The following is a 19,506-nucleotide window of genomic DNA, read 5'->3' on the forward strand; positions in this document are numbered from 1 at the left end:
CGTCTGGGTGCGCAGTTTGTTGTTCGCTGATGGCCCTGTAGAGGTCCTTCAGTGCTAGTTTGGCATTAGCGTGTGGTGGGATGTAGACCGCAGTGATGATAACAGCCGTGAATTCCCGAGGCAGGTAGAAGGGTCTGCACCTTACCATGAGGAATTCCAAATCAGCCGAGCAGGATCTATCAATCATATCAGTGTTAGTGCACCAGGCATTGTTAGTGTAAATGCACAAACCGCCTCCCTTGCTCTTACCGGAGTCTGCAGTTCTGTCGGCGCGGAAGACCGTGCGTCCTTCTAGTTGGATGGTGGTGTCAGGGATGCCGTTGTTCAGCCAGGTCTCTGAAGATCATGGCGCAGCATTCCTTTGTCCTTTTCTGTGTGGAGAGATCCAGTTTGATCTCATCCATTTTGTTCTCCAGTGACCTGACGTTGGCCAGGAAAATACTTGGGGAGGGAGGGTTTGTGTGGGGCCCTCTTCAGCCTGTTTTGGATACCGGCCCTCTTACCCCACTTCTGCTTGCGTTCTCTGCGCAGTCTGCGCTGACTTCCGGCTGGGGAAGGACGCCACGCTGGTCCCGGGGGTCGGGCGATGTCGGGAGGCAGATCGATGTCGCTGAGTGTAAGCCGCACGCAGTCGGCCGGCTATACAGTAGGTCAGCCTTTAATTCCCGAATCAGCAGAGTCCAGAAGAGACTCAGAAGGAGGGTGAAAACGCTCAGTCTCGGGAGACAAAGCCGCTGCGTCCGTGCGCGCCGCCATCTTGCTATTGATTTTGTATGTTTCAATGAGATCACCTCTCATTCTTCTGAACTCTAGAGAATATAGGCCTAATCTACTCAAGCTCTCCTCAGAGGACAACCCCCCATCCCAGGAACCAGTCTGGTAAACCTTCGTTGCACTCCATTTATTACATCAGCATTGGTGCCCTTGAAACTATCTCACCTTGGTCCTCAGAAGGTCACCACGATCAGCCCCAGCACCACCAACCTTCTCCGCAATCAACTGATGCTGCACAGGACACCAGCACACGACCACATTGTTGGCTAGGAGGTTAGGGATGGCCTCACCATAGCCAGATTTACTTCACTTGACGCTGTACAACCTGGCTGTCACATGATGCACCAGGTTGGCACCACCCCACACAACACCATAAAGCATTCCGACAATGCCCAAGCCATTCCTTCCACACTGATCGCCATTGCGGGGGGTACCGTTACGTCTCACAATTCACTGCAACTCACTAAGTCACTTCCAAAAGTGCACACAAATCTGTCTAAGAACGCAGTGCTGAAAATAAAGATTTCAATGTTTGACAGCACAATAAAAGAAACATCACATGAACATTGACTAAAACGCCCAAGTGCCTACCCTTGTGTGTTACTTGGTATGACTGGACTAGGATGAGGGTGAGGGGTGGCTCGTGAGATGGGGAACTGATAATGTAGAGAGAGAGGGATGGGTGGAGGTGCAAGGTAATTTGGTGTAAGGCTGTGCAGGAATAGGGTAGGGGAGACAGAGTAATGGGGATGTGATGAGTGGCACAGCAGGGTGAGGTGGAGTGTGGTTTTGCAGTAACGTTTCGTGATCTACTGAGATCATTGAAAGGTTTGCGCCATTGCAGCCTGGTCCTCCCGACGACATCCCTGCTTATGTCCTCCTGTGCGATGTGCAACCAGGCTGTGTTGGTTACAATCTAACTCCAATCTATCTTGTAAAGTCAGCATGTGTGTCAGCAGCTTTATAACCGTGCCACCGGGTGCAGATATAAACTTGTTATGCAATAATTATACTCTCAGATCAGCGATGGTGCTGTAGCAACTCAGTTTTACGTATCCCAGATCCTCAACCTGTACTGCAGAGAAACCTATGCTCCAACCAATTCTACTTTGCTTCCCAAATTGCCACAAGTTTTGCTATATAAATATGAAATCAATGAAGGAGGAAATATGTCTATAGGAAATAGTGACTGCATTACATCTGCACACCTTAGTACAATTAATCCCTGCCTTCTAACCCCACTTCACACGAAGCCTACACTTGGTCTTGGGTCCCCATCTGCAATGCAATGCCAGATCAAATTGTAACTTCATAAACATATCTAAACATTAAAACAACACTCTGTTGCTGTGGTAACTCAATTCCCTGTACTGACCAGCCTGTCAATACCAGTCAACTAACTGAAACATCATCTGTCTTTTGTGAATCATACAACAATGAGAAGTTAAGGTATTTGTAACCCATTTACACAGCCTCATCAATGGAGACTGTGTAAAGAAAAGCTGCTTGCACAAGGAGAAATTACAATACTGGAGCTTAAAACAGTACTGTACAAAGAGATTATGCAGTATTTTTCCACCTTGACAATGCTCTTCCACCCACAGATGATGACGGCTTCCTTGCCAGGATGCCGTTCCACAGGCATCCAGTGCTTCACCAGAGTGGCCATTATTCAGCTGTGAGCTTTGGCAGTGATAGCAAGCTATTCAGCTGCAGGGGTATCACAGACAAGCTTGATTGTATCCTCACCCGATGTGCAAACATACACAGCCAGCGGCAATTGCTGGATAGCTAAGGGACCAATAAACCTAGTTGATTTCCCCCCACACTAAACCAGGGGCATTGACAGCAATTGTGACGCCCCTAGCAACGCCCCAACTCAGCACTTCTGTATCTATGTGGCTCAGCTACTCAAATTAATAAATTCACTGGAGCCATCCAAAGATCCTGTTATAGACTGCATTTAATCAGCAATGTTTTGCATGAGTCAGGGTCAATAGAAATCTGGGAAAAGGTCAGCAAATCCTTCAAGGAAGTTTTAATGAGAGCTGCAGTAAACCCATAGGGAATCTGCAAAGCATTCTACCCATCTGCTCCTCAATAAGAGCCCCATGAGCACATGTTTCATTCTAATGGAAACAGGATTCTTTAATTAAACAAAACTCAAATCTTTTAAGATGCATCTATTGGCTCATCCACTTGATCAAACAACAACAATTTAAACTTTCTGGAGGTGCACAGCAGGTGAAACAAGTCAAAATCACTGTCCAGTTTCAACCAAGTTACAGTACTGATTAACAGATGGAACATACAATTACATTTCAATTAGTGATTTGTGTGGAGAGGACATCCAGCTAGTCTCAGTAATTTAACTTAGTTTATAGGCTGACACTCCAGTGCAGTGCTGAGGGAGTGCTGCACTGTCTGAGGTGCCATCGTTCGGATGAGACGTTAAACCGAGGCCCTCGTCTGCTCTCTCAGGTGGACGTAAAAGATCCCGTGGCACTATTTCGAAGAAAAGCAGGAGAGTTCTCCCCAGTGTCCAAGTCAATATTTATCCCTCAATCAACATCACTAAAACAGATGATCTGGTCATCATCACATTGCTCTTTGTGGGAGCTTGCTGTGCGCAATTGGCTGCCACATTTCCTACATTACAACAGTGACTACACTTCAAATACTTCACTGGCTGTAAAGCGCTTTGGGACGTCTGGTGGTCGTGAAAGGCGCTATAGAAATGCAAGTCTTTTTTTTTTTAAATTGGTCCAGGTGAAATCAAATGTAATATTCAAAATGGCAATGATGAGTCGATATAAAATGTTAATAGGACCTCAGTTAGAGCACTGTGTGTGGTATTGTGTTCCACATTATAGGAAGGACATTGAAGCTTTAAAGAAGTTACAGCACAGATTCACTAGGATGTTTGGGATGAGGAAGTACAAATACTAAGAAAGATTTGAAAAGTTGGGTCTTTTTTTGTTAGTACATACAGATTATAGGGCACTTTAATAGAACTGTTTAAACTTATGAATGGATGGAACAGGGTAGATAGAAGCAGTTTCCAGGAGCTATGGGGTCAAAAATGAGAGGCTGCAGACACTAAATTCAATACAAGAGATTTAGAACAGAGAGCACGAGAAACTTCTTTACACAGAGTTGTGAGGCTGTGGGATTCACTTCCGGGACTAGTGGTTATAGGTGGATGAAGGGATACGGGAACGGGATGGGTACATGTCATTAGGACTATTTCACAGAATCACAGAAACCCCACAGTGCAGATAGAGGCCATTTCGGCCCATCGAGCCTGCACCGACACATATCCCACCCGATCCCCATAACCCCAACAGATATCCCACCCTATCCCTGTAACCCCACGTATTTAAGCCCCCTAACACTAAGGATCAATTTATCATAGCCAATCAACCTAACCTGCACATCTTTGGATCGAGGGTAAATGCTGGACCGAATGGTCTGTTTCCGTGTCGTAACTTCTATGTCTATGGCGCTGGCTATTTATAAACTAGAATATAGAGTCATGTATGTGGGGAGGGGTTAGAGGGGAGGTTCTCCCCCTTTCTCTTTAAGGTAGTGACCATGAGATACAGTTCCATAAGCACCAGCAGCTGCCCAGTACCTTACTCAATTGGCCATTCTTTGTTAGAACCAGATAACGAGTGATGACTGGCTATTCTGACGGAGGGCAAATCGCAGCACAATCTTATCCTTACCAGACAAAAACACATTTTCTTTTCAGCAGTGCTCGCGGGATGATTATTGTTGATTCCTTTTTAAATTATTTTTAAGTTAAGGGCCATACTTTCATTGCCTTAGTCAAATCTAATTAATTGCAACTGAATCTATGGAACTATGCATTTGCACCACTCCAAGACTCACAGGATAAAATGGATGTTGGGCAGAATTTTGTTGAAGTTTAGAGACAGTCAACTGGACTCAATGCAATTGCCAGCAAGTAGTATAACGCAGCTTTCCAGCTTAATTGCTCAGTGAGCTACCAAGCTCAGCCTGATCATTCTGGGGAGATGTCATGCGAATGTATGGCACTTCCCCACTGGACAGAAATGCAAAATCAGACAGTCAACCTGAACTGATCTCAACTACCTAATGCCCAGTCGCAAATCAGCACAGTTGGAGTCCTGGGAGCAGATTACCCACTCAAACAAGGGTCATCAAGAAGAGGAAAAAATATTAAAACGTTAATTGAAGTCATCCACTGAAATCATGAGAAAAAAACCATCTATAAAACTCAATGTCGATAGACAAGACAGTTACTGGCATAGTCACAGCAAATTAAATGTTGCCAAAGGCTTTCAGCTGGGCATGTTTTTCCCCCACAAGAGGATCTAATTGTTCAGCTGTTCATATATGTTTCTCCTCCCTCCATGACCTCAAAATGTTTAGGCTTTCCTGTGCTAAGAAAATGGCTTGCAGAAGACAAAGCACATCACTTTTTCCTCAATTTCCACTACGCATTTCCACTCAGAGTATTATCAAAAAGATACAAAATAATTGGCTGCCGAATAATTACTAATCCTGAGGGGTCTGGCACACTGAAAACTTCTGAAGTGAATCGACCACCAGCCTATATGCACACAGCTGTAGCGTTGAAGTTCTTTGGTTCTATACTAGAATTGAGGATCTAAAGCCATCAGATAAGTCCCATATTCAAACATCAGATCGTACAGGTAGTGTCACCCCAAAATCCAGGGCAAACATTGTTGCTCCATTTTAGTTATTAATTAACAGGAGATACATTATGAGCAGCCACCTCATAACTTATTCAGTGAGTTTTCATATCTGCAATTTTTCCTAATTACATTCCATTAAACTTCTGTTACAATATGATTTCTTGTTCACAAATTGTAGCATTCCATTGCATTAGGTTCTGCTCACCCGCCATTCCGTTCTCAGGCTTGCACTGGTTCCCTGTCCTACATAGCACTAAATTTAAAATCTTTGTCTTCAAATCCCTCAATGGTCTGGCCTCCAATCGTGACAACTTTCTCCAAACTTATATTTTCTCTAGTCCTCTGACACTGGCCTATTGTGTATTCCCACCACCACCACCAATTGGTTAATAGTTATCAACAGGTTCAAGCAAGCTTGCAGTCATCCACCCTAATCTCTTCCTACATTGCTTAGCCTCTGTTCTCTTATCACTTGTGAAGTGCATCAGAACATTTACGTTAAAGGTGCAAGCTGTTGCCATTGATAACAACAACAAAGGGGGAAAATCGGAAGTATTTTTCTACACAGGTTATTAGGACATAGGATCCTTTACCACAAGTTGCTATTAAAGCAGAAACCATAACTTAAAATGGAATTGGACAAGTATTTAAAATGGAACAATATGAAAAGGATAGGGGGAAAGGCAAGGCAATGGGACTAGAGTTGATAAATCCAAGAAGTCACACAACACCAGGTTATAGTCCAACAGCTTTAAGCTGTTGGACTATAACCTGGTGTTGTGTGACTTCTTACATTTGTCCACCCTAGTCCAACTCCGGCATCTCCACACCATTGATAAATCCAGTTGAAGAACAACAATTGACATAGGCATGGTGAACCAAACTGTGCTATAATTTCCCCGAGTAATGAACTTGCAACATGAATAAATTATACATAGCGCCAGCACGCTCGCGGGTTCAAGTCCCACTCCACAGACCTGAGCACATAATCCAGGCTGACACTCCAGTGCAGTGCTGAGGGAGTGCTACACTGTCGGAGGTGCCGTCTTTTGAATGAGATGTTAAACCAAGACCCCGTCTCCCCTCTCAAGTGGGCATAAAAGATTCCACGGCACTAGTTTGAAGAAGAGCAGGAGTGTACTCCGGTGTCCTGGCAAACATTTATCCCTCAACCAACACATAAAATAGATCATCTGATCATTATCTCATGGTTGTGCGTGGGAGCTTGCTTTAAGCAAATTGGCTGCCACGCTGCCCGTTATTATAAGTGACTACACATTAAAAGTATTTTGTTTTGGGCTGTCCCAAGGTTGTGAAAGGAACGACATGAAACTCGATTTACCGGCACATAAATAACCGGAAATCTCTGTTAACCGGCAAAATTCAGGAGTAGGTTCAGGTAAGTTTTACTTTGTAGGAACGGAGGTTCCTATCAAAAAGACTGAGTTCGACTCAGGTAATTAAATTAATGAACTTTAATGAAAACAAACGAGTTTAAACTGGAAACTGCTAGGACACATCAATAACAGGTCTATTCTCCTTGGGGCATCCCGTGACTAACGGCATGACGTCATCACGTGCTGTAAAGGTAACTGGCATTGTACAGTCAAACAGTGTAATTAAAGGTACAGGCACAGACAGTAACTACATTGCTGTTAAAGGAATTATGTACAACCGCTCGGAGTCCTTTGGTGGCTCTGCCACATGCGCCCCCCCTCCCCAGAATTGTCTTTAACAGAAAAGGTGAGATGAGGAGGAGGCCTGGTGAGCCTGTCCAATCGACTTCGATACCCTGGTAGAGGAAGTTGACGACCGGTGGACGTGTTGGCAGACGGTGGCGGCTGAGCAGGCACGGCGAGCGCAGACTGGTTGTCAGGCGGCTTTGGTTGATCAGGTGCGGCGGCCACAGGCAGTTGAGCGACTACGACAGGGTGATCCAGGTGCAGGTGAGCCGGCTTCAAGCAGTCCACGGAGATGTGATCCGGTTTCCCTCCGGCGTCGACCAAAAAGGATTTGTCACCCGGTTCGATGATGCGGAAAGGACCAGTGTAAGGAGGCTTGAGCGGATCCCGGTGAGCGTCGTGTCGGATGAATACGTACTCCGCAGTCTTCCGTCCCGGTGGTACGTAAGAGGTCTGCAAACCGTGATTGGACGTAGGGATCGGGGCAAAGCATCTGGCCGCTTCTTGGTGGCAAACGAGTTGCCGGGAGGCGGACCATGGCTCCGTGGGCGAAGGGAGGAAATCTCCTGGTACCCGGAGCTGCTGGCCATAGACGAGTTCAGCTGAAGACGATTGTAGATCATCTTTGGGCGCCGTACGGAGACTCAACAGGGCCCACGGGAGTCTGTCCACCCATCCTGCGCCTTGAAGACTGGCCCGCAGAGAGGCTTTAAGCGACCTGTGGAATCGCTCGCAAAGGCCGTTTGGCTGAGGATGATAGGCGGTGGTGCGATGAAGCTTGGTACCGAGCCCCTGAGCCACAGCATTCCAAAGATCCGAGGAAAACTGTGGCCCGCGGTCAGAGGAGATGTCCGCCGGTACTCCGAAACAGGCGACCCAACAGATAAAAGCTCTAGCGACATCTGCCGACGTGGTGGAAACCAAAGGAATTGCCTCTGGCCATCTAGTGGTGCGGTCCACTATGGTAAGGAGAGGAGAGGAGTATAACCCGGAGAAGGCAGAAGCGGCCCCACGAGGTCCACATGCACATGGTCGAAACGACGCTCCAGAACAGTGAACGCAGCTACTGGAGTTTTGACTTGACGCTGGACTTTGGCCTTCTGGCATACAACGCAGGTATTAGCCCAGTCACGGACATCGATGTGCATCCCCTTCCAGACGAACTTGGCTGATATAAGCCATTGCGAAGCCTTCATCCCTGGTTGCGACAACCCGTGTATGGCATCAAAAACCCTCCGGCGCCATGCGACTGGCACTATGGGACAAGGAACTCCCATGGAAACGTCGCAAAGGAGCGTGGCACCTGCGTCCTGGAAGACGACGTCGGTCGCTTGGAAGCTGGAGGGAACGGTTCAATATGATTGGACCTCCGAATCCGAAACCTGATCTTTCGCCATGAGGGCGTAGTCGATCCCCAGGTGCACCGCGTGGACCATCGCACGGGAGGGGCAATCTGCCACCAGGTTGTCCTTACCAGACACATGTTGAATGTCCGTAGTAAATTCGGAAATGAACGTCAAGTGACATTGACGAGCGGACCACGGTTCGGTGGTCTTGGCCATGGCGAACGCAAGGGGTTTGTGGTCGACAAAAGCCGTGAAGGGGCACCCCTCCAATAAAAACCGGAAATGGCGAATGGCGAGGAAAGGGCCAGTAGTTCCCTATCGAAGGTGCTGTACTTTCTCATTTGTTCGCAATTGACGGCTGAAAAACGCCAGCGGTTGCCCCGTGCCGTTGACCCATTGCTCTTGCACCGCACCGACGGCGTAGTCGGACGCGTCGGTGGTAAGGGAGATAGTAGCACCTGGAAGTGGGTGCACCAGCATGGTTGCGTTGGCCAAAGCGTTCTTGGTGTCGCCGAATGCCTGGATCATTTCAGCTGTCCAGCTGATTGGGTCTTTACCGGACTTGCCCTTGAGGGCCCCGAACAAGGGTTGCATGAGTTGAGCCACCTTGGGGACGAAACGGTGGTAGAAGTTGAGCATCCCCAGGAACTCCTGCAAGGCCTTGACTGTCGACGGCCGCGGGAAAGAAGTAACCACCTCAACCTTCGTCGCCAAAGGGACGGCGCCGTCCGATGTTATGCGGTGTCCCAGGAAGTCGATTTGTTGCAGGCCGAACTGGCACTTGGCCGGGTTGATGATTAACCCGTGTTGGCTGAGGCGCGTAAAGAGGGAACGCAAATGGGAGATGTGCTCCTCCTTGCTGGCACTGGCGATGAGTAGGTCGTCCAGGTAGACGAAAAGGAAACGCAGGTCCCGAAGAACGGAGTCCATTAAACGCTGGAACGCCTGTGCTGCGTTCTTTAAGCCAAACGGCATCCGCAGGAACTCAGAGGCCAAAAGGGGTGATGACCGTGGTTTTCGGGACGTCTTGTGGGTGCACTGGAACCTGGTGATATCCACGGACGAGGTCGACTTTAGAGAAGATAGTATTTCCCGCCAAGTGGGCCGAGAAGTCCTGGATATGCAGGATCGGGTACCGACCCGGAGTGGTGGCGTCGGTAGTCACCGCATGGCTGCCAACCGCCGCCTGGTTTCGGCACAATGTGGAGAGGCCAAGACCAGGGACTGTTCGATCGCCTAATGCTGCCGAGCCGCTCCATTGTGGCGAACTCCGCCTTCGCAGCTGCAAGCTTGCCGGGTTCAAGCCTTCTCGCCCGCGCATAAACCGGGGAGCCAGTAGTTGTGATGTTCAACATCATGTTTCGTCGCTGAAGAGGAGAAGGTGGGCCTTGTCAGCTCCGGAAACTCCCCGAGGAGCCGCGTGAAATCATCTGGAGGGGGAAAAGCACAGGCAATGGAACGGGCCACGGAGGTACCGTGGAAGCACGGGATCGAGTGGAAGGTGGCCGTGTTGATCAGCTGGCAGTGTCGGAAATCGACTAGCAGGCTGTTGGCACACAGAAAATCTGCCCCTAGGATAGGCTGTGAGACTGTAGCTGTGACGAAATCCCAAAAGAAGTGCTGACCACCAAAACAGACTTTGACCCGCCGCTTTCGGAACATTCGAATAGCTGCGCCATTAGCCGCTACGAGGGGAAAAACCGAGGTTCCAAGTCTGCGTGTCAAGCTTCGACGCAGGTAGAATGCTACACTGCGCCCCGGTGTCACAAAGGAAATGGCAGCCCGAGAGGGAATCGGTGATAGAGGAGTTTCCCCGTAGAACCGACGGCCATGGCCACCGCGGAACGCCCGTTAGATTTGGTCATCCGTCGCCAGGGACGCCGCCTGCGCCGCCTTTTTTTTTGGCGAAAAACTGCAGGGGGAACGGCAGCATCGTGCTTTTGCACCAAAACAGGTGTGGTAGGAGCACCAGCTCGCTGTAGGAGAAACCGGGACCGCGTTCTGTGGGGGGTGGGCGCCTCGTGGCCGCACAACACTGCTGGGTAACCATGAAAATCTTATCGGCTTCGGCCGCAAGCTTGGCGCAATCAGTAATGTCAGAGCTGGCCAGGGCAGCCTGAACCTGTTCAGGCAGTTGATAGAGGAAAAGCTCCCGGAAGATGAAACATTCCGGTTCAGCACCCAAGAGCGTGAGCATTTGGCTCATTGGTTTGGAGTCCCCGAGGCCGGGCAGCGTGATGAGCCGGCGAGCACGCTCCGACTTTGATAGCCCGAAAACCTGAAGCAACCGCCCCTTAATTGCATCATACTTGCTGTCAGTAGGAGGACTACCGATGAGGCTGATGATCCGGGATGCAGTTGCGCTGTCGAGGGCAGAGACCACGTAATAATAACAGGTCTGATCCGCGTTGATGTTCCGAATGGCGAACTAGGCTTCAGCCTGGATGAACCAGGCGTCTGGTTGTTGCTCCCAGAACTGTGGCAGTTTCAGCGTGACGGCGTTCGTGTCCATGTCGAATCTTCCACGAAAATCGTTCGTAGAAGTCGGGGTCACCAATGTAGGAACGGAGGTTCCTATCAAAAGACTGAGTTTGACTCAGATAATTAAATTAATGAACTTTAATGAAAACAAACGAGTTTAAACTGGAAACTGCTAGGACACATCAATAACAGGTCTATTCTCCTTGAGGGCTCCACGAGGACTGATCCCCTGATCAGGAGAGCGACGTCATGACGTTCTTCCCGCCGTTGGGGCATCCCGTGACTAACGGCATGACGCATCACGTGCTGTAAAGGTAACTGGCATTGTACAGTCAAACAGTGTAATTAAAGGCACAGGCACAGACAGTAACTACATTGCTGTTAAAGGAATTATGCACAACCGCTCTGAGTCCTTTGGTGGTTCTGCCACAACTTCATATTAGTGGCAGTTCCTGGATCTGTGGCTGTGTAACTGGGGTTCGTGCACTTGTTGCTAAGCAACAGGGGTGCTTGGTCTGTGGCCGGAGTTCCTGCACATGTTGCTAAGCAACAGGGAAGCCTGGATTTGTTGCTGTGTACGGAGCTCTCGTACCTTTTAAACTACATCTGTAATCCGGACTTATTGATAAACCGGCACCACGCCGGTCCCGTTGGTGCCGGATAAAGAGTTTCCTGTATATAAATGCAAGTCAAGGCACACACAGCAATACAGACATCCATGCCTAACTGCAAACACTACCATACAGATGTGGACACTCAAGAAAGTAAGAAAGAGCAAGAATACAGCAAGTCACACACAGCAACAGAGACCAAAAACAACCAAAATCCAGACACAAGACTGAACTGTTCATTTTCAATATGAAACTGGGTGGTAGATCATTGGGACGCTGCTATTTGAAATCTATGAATTCAGATATAGAATCTCAATTAACATTCATGGATGAACGCTAGCTTTTGTACAGTATTCAGCAACACTTGAGTGCGTTATATTGATTCCTCCCAAATATAAAACTGAAATTGTTGCTGCTTTTCTTCAGTGTACAGTAATCAATTTTAACTGCCACTGTGTTAGTACAAGGAAATGATTCCCAAGCTGCATTCCTTACTGGTGCAAACAAGGTTTTTTTTGTCCGTTTCATATAAAAAAGGTACTGTACATGAGTATCAGCAATATTCAGAACAGTTGAATAAGTTTTCTAGAAACAGCAAAATTCACTATTGAATTGAGGTTAAAAGCATCCAAGACAAGGCAGTTATAATTTGGCTGACTTGTGGCTACTAACCTAAAAATGCATGTTACAGTTGGTACAATCTGCATACTACAGGTGGTTACATTATAAACTAGTGAAAATTGTAACTGTTCAGTATAATGGCACGATTTACAGCTCGCTAGGAAACTTTTTTTTAATCCGGCACCGACGGGACCGACGTGGTGCCGGTTCATCAAAAATTCCGGATGAGAGCTATAGTAAAAGATACGGAGAGCTGAGAGCTCTGTATAAAGCAACAAACCCTGTTGCTTAGCAACAGGTGCAGAACAATGGCCACAAGTTCCAAGCGTCTCTGTAGCTTAGCAACAGCTGCAGCCACACCCAATTGCACAGCAACAGATCGAGGAAGGCAAGTAATATGAAGTAAAACTTACCTGAACCTACTCCTGAATTTTGCCGGTTAACCGAGATTTCCGGTTATTTAGGTGCCGGTAAATCGAAAGTTTCCTGTACAATGTATTCACAGGTCTGTTGTTTCTTACAATTTAACAATACACAAAGGATATTTACATTTTTTTTTATAAAGACAAACACATTAAAATGTTCATTATTTTAATCTTTCCTTTTATCCTATTTCAGTATCTTGCTGCTTCCATATGGTGTCCGTTCTAATGTTACGGCGGAGCACTAAGATACAGACGTTAATACTGCTGTACAATCACCCGACAGGAGCCACGCATAATGTATTGCACCATGTCTCAATTTCTACTTATCCTCCCCAGTGATCAGAATGCCTTACGTCATCCAGCAACCCAATCAAGAATCTACGATTCAATTTAAACCAGGCCTTCTAAATGAGAATTCAATGCTTTACCATTAAAGTTACTAATCATGTGAACTAGATATCGCCAGTACACTGATTTTCACCTCATGAAAAATTATGACATACAGATATCAGTGGATTTTTGGGAAGAAACAAAACAGATAATGTACAAGCGGTTTAATCCCGATGTTGCTTCTGCACACCAACTACAATAATAAAGAATAACGTCACTAATGGCACATCATCTTCATGGTATTCTGGTAAACCCAAAAGCTGAAGTACAATTACAAAATTAAATTGCAATAATTGCTGTAATTAAAGTCAATCATCATCAGTACTTCCTACCCCAGAATTATATTAGAACATCTTACCAAACACAGGCACATTAACCAAATTCATCAACAAAAGGCCTAAAACTTGCAAAACTCCACAAAACTATTTAGGGGCTATTCTTGGCCCGAGGCCCATTGATGCAATAGGGAAAAAGGCCATTTTTAAATCTGCTCCCATTTTCTCTTAATCCTAGTATGAGCTTGGTTTATTTGGTAGCATTTTCACCCAAATCAGAAGGTACTGAGTTCAAGCCCCAATATGGACTTGAGCATGTAACCCAGGCTGACACTCCAGCACAGTAATTGAGGGAGTGCTGTCTCTTTTAGATGAGACATTAAACCTAGGACCCATCTGCCTTCTCAAGTGCACATTAAAAAAATCCATAGCACTAACTGGAAGAGCAGGGAGTACAGTCTCCCAGTACTGGTTAACAAACCTCCCTCAACCAACACCACCCAAACAAGATTATTTTCCGCAAATGATTCATTTGCTGTTTGTGGGACCTTGCTAGGTGTAAATCTGCTGCTGCATTTGTTACACCACAGTGACTGCAATTCAAAAGTAATCCATCGATTGTAAAAGTGCTTTCAGATTTCCAGAGACTGTAATCATACAAACACAAGTTTTTTCTTTAATATATATTTTGATTGCATCCAGTGGGGGGGGGGGGGGGGGGTTGTAGGGGGAGCAAAGTAAAACCACGCAGAGGGTCGCCAATTTCACCAAAGACAGTGTGACATGTTTGTTTGCCAAGCCACACAATTTCAGTTGTTCAAGTGATTAGTTAGAATCCTGTGTTAGTTCCATCCTCAGCAATGAGGGCGATACTTGACAAGCATATTCAACCACTGGCCGCACTGCTGGTCGAGAGGTCCGCTTTCTAGAGATGACGTTCAAAATGTGTCAGATAGCAGAGGTGGTCACTGACTTTGATATACAGTACCAAAAGATAAACCTGGGCTTCCCAAAAGTTTGGCACTAGAAGCTCTTTTGATGCATGCCTTTCAAATACAAAAGGAACGGTGTCATCTCCTTTAAAATTAATATCTTATCTTTTGGGATTGATTTCCACATCACTGGAGAAGACTTGCTCTTTACTACCTTCAAATCAGCTTGAAATCTACTCCAGTTAGGACAGCGAGAGATTTATACTTTGCAGTGGTATCTATCTATGAACCTGAAGGTTATTGATCTGTGTCAGTAAAAATATGGTCCATGTTTCATTTCTGCAGAGCTACTGTCATTGGTACCTAAACATCCTGACAACTGCTCACCTACTTTAACTTGACTGGAAGATCTTTTACCTTCCAGGCTTTAACAGATTAATTACTACAGAACACCAGGTTTAGAATAAAACTGTGACTCACTGGGCATGGTCCTATTCATAAACAGGTGGCCAAAATCACATCCCAAGCTCTCAATCAGTTCATGTTGGCCATCATTAAAATAGATGGCCATCATTAAAATAGATGCCGTCAAAAATTAGCTTCCAGTTACAAGATGCCTACAAAACTAGAAAATCGCTAACTAATTCAGCCAAACATCTGGTGCAGGAGTTCAAATCTTGATTTTGACCCACATTATCGCTACCTCTCCTTATTATCCTCAGAGACAACCACCTAATTTCTGTTAAAATACAAATCAGTAACACTCACCAGTTATTTCCTGGGAACAAATGACTTTTTTGAAGCTGCTGACTTATCCAACCACTGCACATTTTCAAACGTCAAAAACCTGTTACTGAAAACTCAAATATTTCCTTTTTGCATAAGTACTTAATGCCATGAATAGGCATGAAAATTATCAAGTGTCCCCCCCAGTACCAAATAAGGTGCATATAATGAAGCCTTAAATCTTAAAAATTCAGAGCTTTGCCAATTTTAATCATCCAAGCTCAAATCACATATTCCCTGCCCTTGATCTCTGTCTCCTCCAAGCACTATTTTTACTACAGCAAAGAGAAAGACAATTATATACTTATTCAGGACCCCAACAGAAATCTCTCAGTACCCTGTTCGATATCCTCGTCAGGAACCTCAAAAGAAGTCTTGCCAGTAGCCTGTCACATACCTAGTCAGAAGCACTACATAAATCTCACCAACTACCACTCCCATTTGTAGATTTCATCCAATGTATTATCTACTATTGATTATGCTGGACAGACCTTCGCAAAGGACAATGGTACAGTCCAGGAAAACAACTGGATTTGTTTATAAATAAAAATTCACTCTGGATCTGCAGCATCTACATTCTTACTGGCCTGGAAAATGGCAGACAAAACATTAACCCACAAAAGCCAGGGTGAATTAGCTCAGTTTCAAAATACAGGAAACTTTCTGGTATCCGGCACTGACAGGACCGAGCTGGTGCCGTACCATCAAAACTGCCGTAGAAACCAGCGCTAATGTTAAAACATGAACAAACCAGCTTTAAAACAGTCGGCCGCAGCTTAAAAGCATCTCTGTAGCTAAGCAACAGCTTCAGCTAGACCTTGCAGAGCCTGACCGGAAAACAAAAGCAACAAGTAGTAACACAACTTATAGGAAACGGCTCCTGAATTTTGCCGGTAGATAGAGCTGTCTGGACATTTAACCTCCGATTAAACGAAAGTTTCCTGTATATGAAGACAACTGAAACGTTAACAAACCAGGGAGACAGAGAGACAGAAAATATAGAACAATGACCTGAATATTGGAATACAAAGTACAATTTCTAAATTTGCCAATGACACCAAACTTGGGGGTGTGGCAAACAGTGAAGATGATACTAATCGACAGCAAGAGGACATAGAAAGGCTAGCAGAATGGGCTGATGGAATTTAATACAGAGAAGTGTGAGGTGATGGATTTTGGCAGAAGGGACAGGGAGAGGCAATATACACTTAATGGCACAGTTTTAAAGAGTGTGCAGGGACAGAGGGACCTGGGAATTAATGTGCATAGGTCCCTGAAGGTGGCGGGACATAGAGAGTGGTTAGCAAAGCATATGGGATCTTGAACTTCATAAATAGAGGTATCGAGTACAAAAGCAGAGAAGCTATGCTGAACCTTTATAAAGCCACAACTTTTAGGCCACAACTGGAGCAGTGTGTCCAGTTCTGGTCACCACACTTTAGGAAGGATATGAAGGCCCTTGAGAGGGTGCAGAGGAGATTTACCAGAATGGTTCCAGGGATGGGGGATCTTAGCTACAAGGACAGGTTGGAGAAGCTGGATTTGCTTTCATTAGAACAAAGGAGGTTGAAGGGTGATTTGGTAGAGGTGTACAAGATTATGACAGGTTTGGATAGGCTAGACAGAGAAAGGCTGTTCCCACTAGTTGATGGTACAAGGACTAGGGGACACAGATTTAAGGTTTTGGGCAAGAGATACAGGGGAATGTGAGGGAAAACTTTTTTACGTATTAAGTGGCGAGGACCTGGAACTCGCTGCCGACGGAAGTGGTGGAGCGGAGACAATCAATGTTTTCAAGGAGACTGGATAGGCACTTGAGGGAAATAAACTTGCAGGGTTACGGGGAGAGTGGGGGAATGGGACTAACTGGATTGCTCTAGAGAGCTGGCACAGACTCGATGGGCCAAATGGCCTCCTTCTGTGTCATTATGACTATCTTATGTTACATGATCTCCTAAATACATAAACCCAATGTTTTTAAGAGCCATGAGGGAGTGCTACACCTAACCACTTAGCACAGAATAAAAAGTGCGACAAATGTCATTTTGAAAATACAACAATCCAAATAAATCCCTTTTATTTGAAAAATCGTCAGGTATTAAATATACACAAATAAATGTCTCTGCATACATTAATGGCGCAAAGGCATGAACGGAATACACCATGAGGCAATAATATTGCAGTGGAATTTCATTTTCTGCGGCATCGCCACTTCTGCCAATGGCAGCTCTATCGTCGTTCCTTATTTCACGGATCCATTCTCGGAACATCTCGCTCTGTCAGGGCCAAATGTCTCCCCCGCCCCAGCAACAGCAAAAAAAAATCAACTGCTGCGGCTGTTTCCCTTCCAATTAGTTCTAAACAAATGCAAGTGCGTTGCTTCAAGGTCAATGGCTTTCACATGATCGCAGACTGAAGCAAGCAAGCCGCCTTCCAAATAATATCTGGGAAGAGGAGAGCGGATTGCTCGGCCCTGCAAATCGTTTTACCAAAAAAAAAACTGCGAGGCCTTCATAACACGCACTGCAAATAATGTCTACGTTTGGAGATTACGATGGCCGAGAGGATTTGGAAGTGGTCGTGCATTCAGCAGAAAGCACAGATCAATGCTGAGTGACTACAGTGTGTGTGTCAAACAGAACACGGGGCCACAGGCGTGATGAGATTATAATCAGGAGGGCTTAATATAAATTGTGTGATTCTTGGATCTGCTTAGTATATAAATAAAAAACACGGTACTGGAAAATATATATACACACACACACACACGTAAAAAATTATAAATGATTCAGCAGGTTGCGGTTTAAGAAACACAGCAAAAAAAATGAGCAAGTCAGGCTTATTCCCATCAAGGCTCCCTCCAGGGAAAGCCTCATTCAATCCCAAATAAGCACGAATCAGTCGAAACTGTAAATAAAAACCACCCACAGAAATTAAAAGCAAAAATCAACCGGAGAAAAAACACAAGGAGCATCTTTGTCTCCAACCCCCCTCACTCCATTTTAATAGTGACCACACACACACTGGGGGCGGGGGGAAATCAGGACAGGAGAGGGTCGATGTTTTCGCCCTCTCCCTCTCTCTGTTAGGTTGATTAAAGGCTGGTTAAACACCCCCCCGTGTGTGTTGTCAGTGACTAAAAGCAATGGGCACTGGGAGCGAGGCCTCAGTAAAGCAGCTTACCTGTGAAATAGCTCGACATCATCATCACCACCATCAGCGGCACCAACACCAGCACCACCATCATCATCATCACCACCAGCCCACCTCACAGGGTCAATCGGCCGCCCGCCCGCTTTCCCCTCACGTTACAACCGGCGCGGACTTTTCTTCCGTCCTGGTTTCATCACCCTGTGAGGCAGTTGGGGTTTTTTTTCCGAGGGGGGTGAGGGCAAAAAAAACCCACCTCAAAGTAATTAATAAATTAAATTCCTCCGCCTCCGCCTCCTCAGTCCTCAGTCAGGACCAGGCAGCAGCGGCGACAGCACCAACTCCTCCTCCTTCGCCGTCCATTACTGCAGCAACCTCTTACGTCGCACTGTACCATCGCAACCGGCCGAGTCAACTCCAGCCGACGAGGCCGCAGTCCCCGCCCACCGCCCGCCTTTTTGTTCCTGTTGCGCTTCTACCATTGGACGGCGCCGCGGCGCTGGTGGGCGGGGCGGGGCCCGCGCGCGCCCGCCCCTCTCCGCTCTGCGATTAGCGCCCGCCGACGCCCGTCAAATGTCGTCACAGTACTGCCGCATTCAACTTGGGCTGATTGGGGAAAAAAATCCTTTATTTCTCCCCCTCCCCCCTCCACACACACACACACACACACACACACTTAATACAGTCGCCCATAGTCCACCGCGCGCCGCCGCGAAGCATTCTGGGAATTGTAGTTCTCTAAGATGCCAAGGTTAGTTTATCATAAATAACAACAGTATTGTATTAGTTTATCATAGACTAGCCCAGCACAGAAGGAGGCCATTCGGCCCATCGAGTCTGCGTGGCTCCTTCGAAGAACAATCCAGTCAGTCCCATGGCTCAATGGGTAGCACTCTCGTGGGCTCAATCCAGAGACTTAAGCACACAATCTAGGCTGACACTCCAGTGCAGTACCGAAGGAGTGCTGCACTGTCAGAGGTGTCGTCTTTCGGAAGAGATGTTAAACCGAGGCCCCGTCTGCCCTTTCAGGTGGATGTAAAAGATCCCATGGTACTATTTCGAAGAAGAGCAGGGGAGTTCTCCCCAGTGTCTGGGCCAATATTTATCCCTCAACCAACATCACTAAAAAAAAACAGACTATCTGGTCATCATCACATTGCTGTGTGCAAATTGGCTGCCGTGTTTCCTACATTACAACAGCAATTAAGCTTCAAGATACTGCGGATGCTGGAAATCTGAAATAAAAACAGAAACTGCTGGAAATACTCAGCAGGTCAGGCAGCATCTGTAGAGAGAGAGAGAGAGAGAGTTAACGTTTCAGGTCGTT

The 19,506-nt window shown here is 46.4% G+C and overlaps 1 protein-coding gene across 4 annotated transcripts in view; it reads right to left on the reverse strand.

Annotated features, from left to right (window-relative positions):
• The window catches only part of ttbk2a (tau tubulin kinase 2a), a 262,791-nt gene extending 244,096 nt beyond the window's left edge, over positions 1–18,695 (reverse strand). Inside the window, exon 1 of one of the 4 annotated variants that reach the window (XM_086003795.1) lies at positions 18,436–18,695. The gene's annotated coding sequence lies outside the window, so the exon portion shown is untranslated. Of the gene's footprint in view, positions 1–18,212 lie in introns of all 4 variants that reach the window. The other 3 variants (XM_086003794.1, XM_086003797.1, XM_086003796.1) reach the window with 3 other exon arrangements.
• Between the last annotated feature and the right edge of the window lie 811 nt (positions 18,696–19,506).

This window comes from Somniosus microcephalus, chromosome 12 (assembly GCF_052327205.1).
Source record: "Somniosus microcephalus isolate GS21.2 chromosome 12, FLI_Smic_1.0, whole genome shotgun sequence".
NCBI classification, from domain to species: domain Eukaryota; kingdom Metazoa; phylum Chordata; class Chondrichthyes; order Squaliformes; family Somniosidae; genus Somniosus; species Somniosus microcephalus.